This window comes from Epinephelus moara, chromosome 1 (genome assembly GCF_006386435.1).
Source record: "Epinephelus moara isolate mb chromosome 1, YSFRI_EMoa_1.0, whole genome shotgun sequence".
Taxonomy (NCBI): domain Eukaryota; kingdom Metazoa; phylum Chordata; class Actinopteri; order Perciformes; family Serranidae; genus Epinephelus; species Epinephelus moara.
In genome coordinates this window covers 4,657,015-4,665,211 of record NC_065506.1, presented here as the reverse complement: position 1 = coordinate 4,665,211, position 8,197 = coordinate 4,657,015, and the positions used below count along the sequence as shown (strand labels likewise).

The 8,197-nt window shown below is 39.1% G+C and overlaps 1 protein-coding gene across 1 annotated transcript in view; it reads right to left on the bottom strand.

Annotated features, from left to right (window-relative positions):
- Nucleotides 1-8,197, bottom strand: part of LOC126388145 (SH3 and multiple ankyrin repeat domains protein 2-like) — a 276,219-nt gene that overhangs the window by 89,868 nt on the left and 178,154 nt on the right. The gene's annotated exons all lie outside the window — the stretch shown is intronic.

The following is an 8,197-nucleotide window of genomic DNA, read 5'->3' as shown; positions in this document are numbered from 1 at the left end:
CAGAGAGAGAGAGAGAGAGAGAGAGAGAGAGAGAGAGAGAAATGGGGGAGTGGGTGTGACCAGCAGTAGAGTGGGGTGACAGCGGGGTGTTATATGGCCCAATCAGTCTAACTAACATATTAACATCAGTTAATTGATTGATTGATTGATTGATTGATTGATTGAAAGTCCTGCTGACGTTTGAGGGTTGCGGCTGTCATCTGCAGTACATTCACTTAATGTTTCCTCAACAAACTCTTCTTTTTGTGATCGACTTTCTTAGAAACCGTCGTAAGAACATGGAAAGTTTCTACTTAGTTTCTTATCTTAATTTAAGAATATACTATTTATCCTGATAAAACATGAAACATTTTAAGAAAAGTTTTTTTTTAATAAGAAAAGTTTTTTGTACCATGATGTTTGTATGATGTGATAACATGAAAATATCTTGTAAAAATGTGAAAAAATTGTTAAAACAAGAAACTTTTCACATCATTACCTGATACTGATTTGGTAATCAAATCAACAATTTGGTAATCAAATTATTAGAATATTATAATACATTTTTAAAAAAGCTGACAAACAATAAATATGGCCTTTGGGGGACCCTCGGTACCCTGGGCAGTTGTTCCCTTTGCCTCCCTAAACAAATGTTTAGACATAGTTATAACTTAGAGCAGGGGTTCCCAACTGGTCCAGCCACAGGGTCGACATTTATCCTTAGTTATTGGTTCAAGGTCCACAGTTTGATATATTTAGCATCATAGTTGAGTTTGGCCATATCGTTGAGCCAGTTTGCTGTCACTGTCAAGTAGCTATCCATTAGTCACTCAATCTACAGCAGGAATCAGTGCTTCAAAATAAAAACTCTGTGCCGGAAATTCACTGGACTTAAAAATAAACTGTGTTTTTTACAAATCTGACGCATTTGCGAGTCACTTGAGCTCTATTCAGAATGGACCTGCTACCCACTTTTGGACTGCGACCCACCAGTTGGGAACCACTGACTTAGAACAGCTATTTTATAAAATGACATGGGTGCATGAAAACTTAGAAACTGATCCTCTGTGTTTCTTTACCCATTAAAGAACAGAAGTGACAGCTGTGCAGCCAGCCTGCAACTACAGTTAGAAATGCATGCATTACAAAATGCATACAACGTTATGTCTCCCATTTCCTCTTTTTAACTAACAGTGACAGCAGCTGCTGTTGCTTATCCTATCATACACTGTTGTTGTTGTTGTTGCTGTGTGGTTGTGTATATGAGGAATCCTCCATATGGTGATGCAGCTTCTCTGCTACAAGGGTAGGCTTACTGCAAAATGAAAGGCACGTCTTGAAGTTTGACTCAGCAGTAAGCTGTCTAATCTGACACATTCCCCTTCACTCACAATTTGTTAAGCAGGTACTTTTTTCTCCCTCGCATTTTCTGGAATATGCATGAAATGGTACGTTCCATCTCTCATTTCCTGCAGTAATCATGGCCATGCCTGGTATGCTGAGACTGATCAGAGTCATGAAGCAGAGCTGGAGGGAGAGGTGCAACTTAAAGGCCAAGTTTGCTCCTCCAGCCTGAGGTGTTTGCTGTAAGGGTGCATCATTTGGCTCATATAAGGTACAAGGATTACACTGAATAGACACGTGGGATGAGAGAGAGAAAAGACAGAGAGAGGGGAGAATAAAGAAGGAGAGAGAGGTGCGACTGCCATCCTAGCAACAGTTCCCTTAGCAACGCAATCTTTCTAGAGAGGAAGGCCTGCACTGCTGACACACTGACAGTTATCTCCCAACATTCCCTTACACACACACATTTACACACCCTCTGACCTACAGTGGGCGTCCACTGTAATCACACCTTGATCACCCAAATCTAACATGGTGGCAACTTCAATAGGTCAGCGTGCCACAGTGTGCAAAAAAGGGCCTGACAGTTTATCGAAGGTGTCATCTTGTTCAACAAGTGACGAGAGGGGGACAACACACTGAGGCTGCTTTATCAAAACAAAGTGGAGCATGCAGGATGTGGGACATGCTGTTCGACAGGCTGTATGGGATGAAGTGCAGGCTTTCCCCAGGGAGCACGCTGCCTCAATCTGGGCTCCACCGTGGGAGGCTGCGATGTATTTATAGTCTGGTGGAGAGGTTCTGTATGCAATGTAATGGCTGTTTGTCTGTCAGACATTCATCTCCTGCTGTCCATGTGGAACTTTTTATTGGAGTTTGGAGGTCTGGCTCAAGGGCACAGTGGTAAGACAATCACCAGGCTCTTATATTGCATGACTGAAGGATTGTGGAAAAAAATTATGAGTAGTAAACTATCAGTCATTGTGGACGTGGGCTTCTAACCTCTCAATTGCATGCTTGTGCCACGTAACTCCACGACGACTCCTCGGTCACCAGCATTATCAGCATTTTATCTTAGACAGCAAAGAGCTGATGCATCGTGTACAAAAATCCACATCTGGCTTTCCTCGCTCTCCATCTCACCCTCGCTGCAGCCTCAGTCAGCAGGGAGGAATTGTCTGTCCACAAGTCAGATTTGAAGAGTAATGGAAAAGAAGAGAGCTCCTGAACACTGTCTTAGTGCATAAGTTTTAATTGTCAGTTCAAGCTTTTAGTCTTACATCATCAGGACATGCAGCATTGAAGAGTCAGCAACAAACACATGGCAACGCTTTTACAGCAGCATATTGCTGCCACTATGAAAACAAACGGCTTTATTTCTTTCTCTAACTAGAAAATGTGTTAACACCAAATCTTTCCTCTGAGAAGATCTTTTTGTGTTTGTCTCTAAACATCTTGGGGCCATGTTGGAAATATCTCACTTTATGTTATCAGTTTGAACTAAGGAGTTACAGATAGTTCAAATCAAAGACAGAGAAATAATGAAATAGGTTCTAAGTATAATAAGTTATATAGTGGTGCTGCAGTTTGTTATGTGCTGCTCAGGGAGAAAAAGACATAATGATTATAATGTGCATCTTGTCTGAACCTTAAAGTACAGAACAGCATGTTTGCTGAATGTACAGAGCACCACAATTTTCATAACCTTTACACCATGTACATTTTTTTATTGACGTTAATAAGGATGATTTTTCCAACAATACAGATATTGTGTGCAAGAACGTCACATGCTACATTTATCCCGCACATTGCATTTTGAAAACATTCTGGCTGGAAGGAACGAAGCAAAAGTCAAGGGTGTACATGCTCTTTAAGAACAATTATGACATGTGATCTTGTAAAGCATTACAGATAGCATATCCTGGATATTTATCAGCACACACAGGTGTGACTACAGCAGCTCCAGCCATAACTTACAATGCTTTGAGCACTCTTGTTATAATGTCCTGATGGCAGGGAGCTTGACAATTAAACATTTTGCATTAAGAAATGCTCTCTTCTTTTACTCTTCTAGAGCCTTTGGGTTGCAGTTATCGTAAAACCTGACTGAAGCACAAGCTATTATGGTCAACTGAGAGGGCTGCATGGACTCAAATTTATGTAAATTTGTTCCGTTAAACAGATGTCTGAGAAATGACTGAGAAATGTGGCTGAAATGCAGCAACCTTGGATTTGTTTCTATGATTTTTGCTTAAATCTTTACATTCTGCACCTATGTAATGGAGTTAATGTTTTAATGATCTCACTTGCCATTACTAACTATTTTGGTCATCCTTGGAGGTACACTGCTTTTGATTTATAAATATTTCACCTGCCTGTACAATGTGTGTTGTTTTCGTATTGTGATGGGGAGCTGCAAATTCGTATTGTCTGACGGTAATTGAATGCCACATTGACGGGCCCCTGCAGGCTTCACGGGTGCGCCCTGTTAGTGAACAACAGTCTGCAGAGCATGGAAGCATGGTAGGTCGAGTTTTACCGAGCTCCGTAATATTTATTTTAACCGGTTTTACAGGCAGTGTGTTTTAATTTATGTTGTCATTTTATTTCAGTGTCATCTGCGTCTTGCTGAGCTGTGGGAGCTAACTGATACTGTTACTCGATTTGTCTACCAGGTAACAGTATTTTTTTATGTTGTTGTAACTTTGGTTAGCATGCGGTAGTTAGCATGAACAGTCTGCAGAGCATAGAAGCATGTGTCATCTGTGTCTTGCTGAGTTGTGGGAGCTAACTGACCTATGTTACTCGACTTGTCTACCAGCTGTGACCAAATAAAAATACGTCGGAGTCGTCAATGATTGTCCATGTCGTCTATACACAATGCATGAGAGTACAACCCGCTACACCTACACTATGTATTTTATGGCTGATTGAATACTTTTACACTAAATGTGTTTAAATGAGACTACTTTTAGCAAGACTTAAGCAGACTACTACTTTTTAACTATAAATAAGTGAATTATCTAAGGAACAATTGAATTAGTATGACCCAACCACTCCTCCTCACATTGTGGAGAAGACTAAGTTCCTTCCTCAAATAATGGCTTTGATGCTGCTTTCTACAAATATATATATATATATATATATATATATATATATATATATATAATATATATATNAGAAGACTAAGTTCCTTCCTCAAATAATGGCTTTGATGCTGCTTTCTACAAATATATATATATATATATATATATATATATATATATATATATATATATATATATATATGTATTTTAACATTAAAATGACAAACACAATGAAATCACAGGCACAGTATGAGAATATATAATGTATCTGCGTCAACTGAATGTCATTTTTCACTGCACTTCATCCTCCAGTCGCACAGAAGATTGGTAGCCAGAAGCTGAGTACTGTAAGTGAACAGCAGTCATCTGGCTTGGTGTAAGGATTGTTTTTCCTGATATACCTAAATATATCTGAATTCATCCGTTCATCGACTGGGACTGTCAACAATAATCTGGTGTTACTTACAGCTCACTTAACCGTTTCTTTTAATTTGTGAGTGGAGATCAAACTGCTGTTTGGCACCTTCCTCCTGCTTATAAACAGGCAGAGCAGGGAAGTTCCTGCCTCATGCATCATTTAACAGCACCTTCTGCCAGTTAAAAAACAAATTATAAAACTTTAAAGAGCAAAGGAAGGACTTTATGTGAGTACCTTAGAAAAGCCCCCCCCCCCCTACACACACACACACACAAAAAGCCGGAACATTGTATCTGAAAAAAAAAAATAGTTTGTGGAAAGTGGGAAATTGTCACAGCTCAGTCTATATCCAGGTTAAAGTTCAATTTCCAGCTGAGATTTCCCTGGGTCTTTGAAGTCACATGGGCCTTTTTGCCATGCTACAATTCACCCACAGCCAACCAGCCTTCATCACTGCACTGGGTGAGAGATGGTAGAGATGATTCACCTTGACCCATATTGGACACTTGGTGGAAAACACCTTCCAGCATGTTCAGAGTCCTGCTGGAGGAAATCCAGCAGAGTAATGAGGGAAATGTCACACTTGGTAGCCTCATCACCACACACGTTTTCACATTGTATATACATGGGCCTGACATTTTGTCTTGCAGTGCACAGAGTGATGCAGTAATTTTAAACTGACAAAAGGCCATTGTGTACCCTCCATAATTTTTTTATGAATCTCTCCCACCCACTTTGAAGAATTAGATATCAGAACATGTTTGCAATATTTGATCTTAAACAAAGGATTTAATTACGTGCAGGACTTGCCACACCAGTGGCCTTGGATTTAATCAACATATGTCAGTTACATTACCATCTTGTGGAAGCCTGTTTCATTAGCTAATGAAAGACTGTCAATGTGTGAGATTACAATCATAAAAAGGGATTGACACTGAGAATGACTTAAAATGACAAATACCTTAAAAACTCTCCAGCTGATCAAGAATGTGGTGGCATTTGTACTAGCTGGAACTACAAAAACAGATCTTGTCTCTACTCTCTGCTTGTCTGCATTGGCTCCCTGTAAAATCCTTCTCCTCACTTACAAAGCTTTAAATGGTCAAGCTCCATCATATCTTAGAGAGCTCATAGTGCCATATTATCCCACCAGAACACTGCGCTCAGAGAATACAGGGTTACTCGTGGTTACTAAAGTCTCCAAAAGTAGATCAGGAGCCAGAGTCTTCAGCTATCAGGCTCCTCTCCTGTGGAATCATCTTCCTGTTACGGTCCGGGAGGCAGACACCGTCTCCACATTTAAGACTAGACTTAAGACTTTCCTCTTTGAAAAAAGCTTATAGTTAGGGCTGGCTTAGGCTTGCCTTGTGCCAGCCCCTAGTTAGGCTGACTTAGGCCTAGTCGGCCGGGGGACCTCCCTATAATACACTGAGCTCCTCTTTCCTTCTCTCCTTCTCTCTTCAGATTCTGAAAACTTGGTTCTTTATTTGATAACATTCATGTCCTATTATTGCACATCACTAACTCGGCTTCTTCTCCGAAGCCTTTGTGTCTTGCAGGTTCCTTTGAATTGCAGCTACGCCTGGTCGGTGTGTCATGGTCCTGCTTGATGCCTCCTACTATTGCTGTTATTATTAGTCACACTTCTACTATTATTATACACATGTGATTATTATTGTCATATACATATACTACCATATATTAATATATATTTATAACATAAATACTACCAAAACATTATTATTGTTATTATTATTGTTATGTTATTATTATTATTATTTAAAAAAATGTAATTGTAGCTACTGTCATTACTGTTTGCTGTGCATCTCTCTCTGTCTCTCTCTCTCTTTATGTATGATTTTGTCATATGGATTACTGCACATTTATTATGTTGATCTGTACGACATCTATTGCACAATGTCATTATCCACTGTGAGGGTCCTAAGGACAGAGGGATGTCATATGCTGTAAAGCCCTGTGAGGCAAATTGTTATTTGTGATATAGGGCTTTATAAATAAAATTGAACTGAATTGAGTATTCTGGCCATGTCCTAAACTAAGTGCATTCTGGAGAGAGGTATTTAAAAATCTCCTTTGAAAACCCCACAGTGGCAGCACTAGGAAGAATTCCTAAAGGCCTGGATGGGAGGGCCAAGAAATATCTTTGAAATATATTACTCACAGTTGCCTTACGTAGATGGCTAAAACCAAACTCTGCCACAGACAATACTTGGATTCATACAGTATGGGACCTTTATCAGATGGAGCCAATTACATACTTACTCAGGCTCAAAGACTCCAACTGTCACTGAGTGATGGAGCCCTGCCATGGCTTTATTAATACACTGAGGTTTATTATCCAGTGGTGCTCTGCACTTCTGCATAACTCATTTTTACATTCTCTTTATACACACTTCACGTACCCTCCTTTCCTAGGATTAATATCAAGCCTGTGTTTTTGTGTTATTACACTTGGAGTGGACAATTATTATTGTTATTATTATTATTATTATTATTAAAATTGATATTTATCTTCTTTTACTTATTTTATGATGTATATGTAAACTAAATAAAAAAAGATTAAAAAAAATAATAATTGTACTTAAGTACAGTCCTCAGTACTAAAATGTACTTTGTTGTACAACTGCACTCTCTGTTCTGCAAACTGCTGCATGTCTGATGATGCCGGGCAGATGACCTGGTGTGATCAAACACAACTGGAGCTCAACATGTGCATGTTCCCACAAGGACATTCAGCTCACCTGTGTGATTGATTCTTATAAATAGGATTTGTTCACAATGGGGTATGTATGAGTATGTATCTCATCTCTCTCTCTCTCTCACACACACACACACACACACACACACACACAAACACAGATGTCTATCTTTGTTTATAATGAAGCTCTAATTGAAGTGGATGTGACAGAGGAGAAGGGTCGAGCAGAATAACTTAAGGACAAGGTGAAAACCCTCAGCGTCAAGTGCTATAGGATGGGACTTTTCACTTAGCTGTAAGGACAGGACTGCATCTTAAGTCTTCTTTTCCTACGATGACTTTTTCCTTTTTTCCCTCAAGAACACACATTGCCAATCACACCCATATATTCTGGTTATGTCCTGTACTAAGTGTATTGTGATGAGAGGTATTTGAAAACCTAAAAGAGGTCCTGCAACGGGGTATTCCATAAGTATGGGGTGCCGTTTGTAAAGTGGCTCACACTGAAAATAACATCAACATTTTGCCACATTTAGCTTCAAACAATGTTTAAAAAAGTGTTGTGAATTTTTTAACGTCACCTTTTACCACATTTACAGCAATATTTGTTAACTTAGAAATATATTAAATAATTAAATCTAAATATTAAAT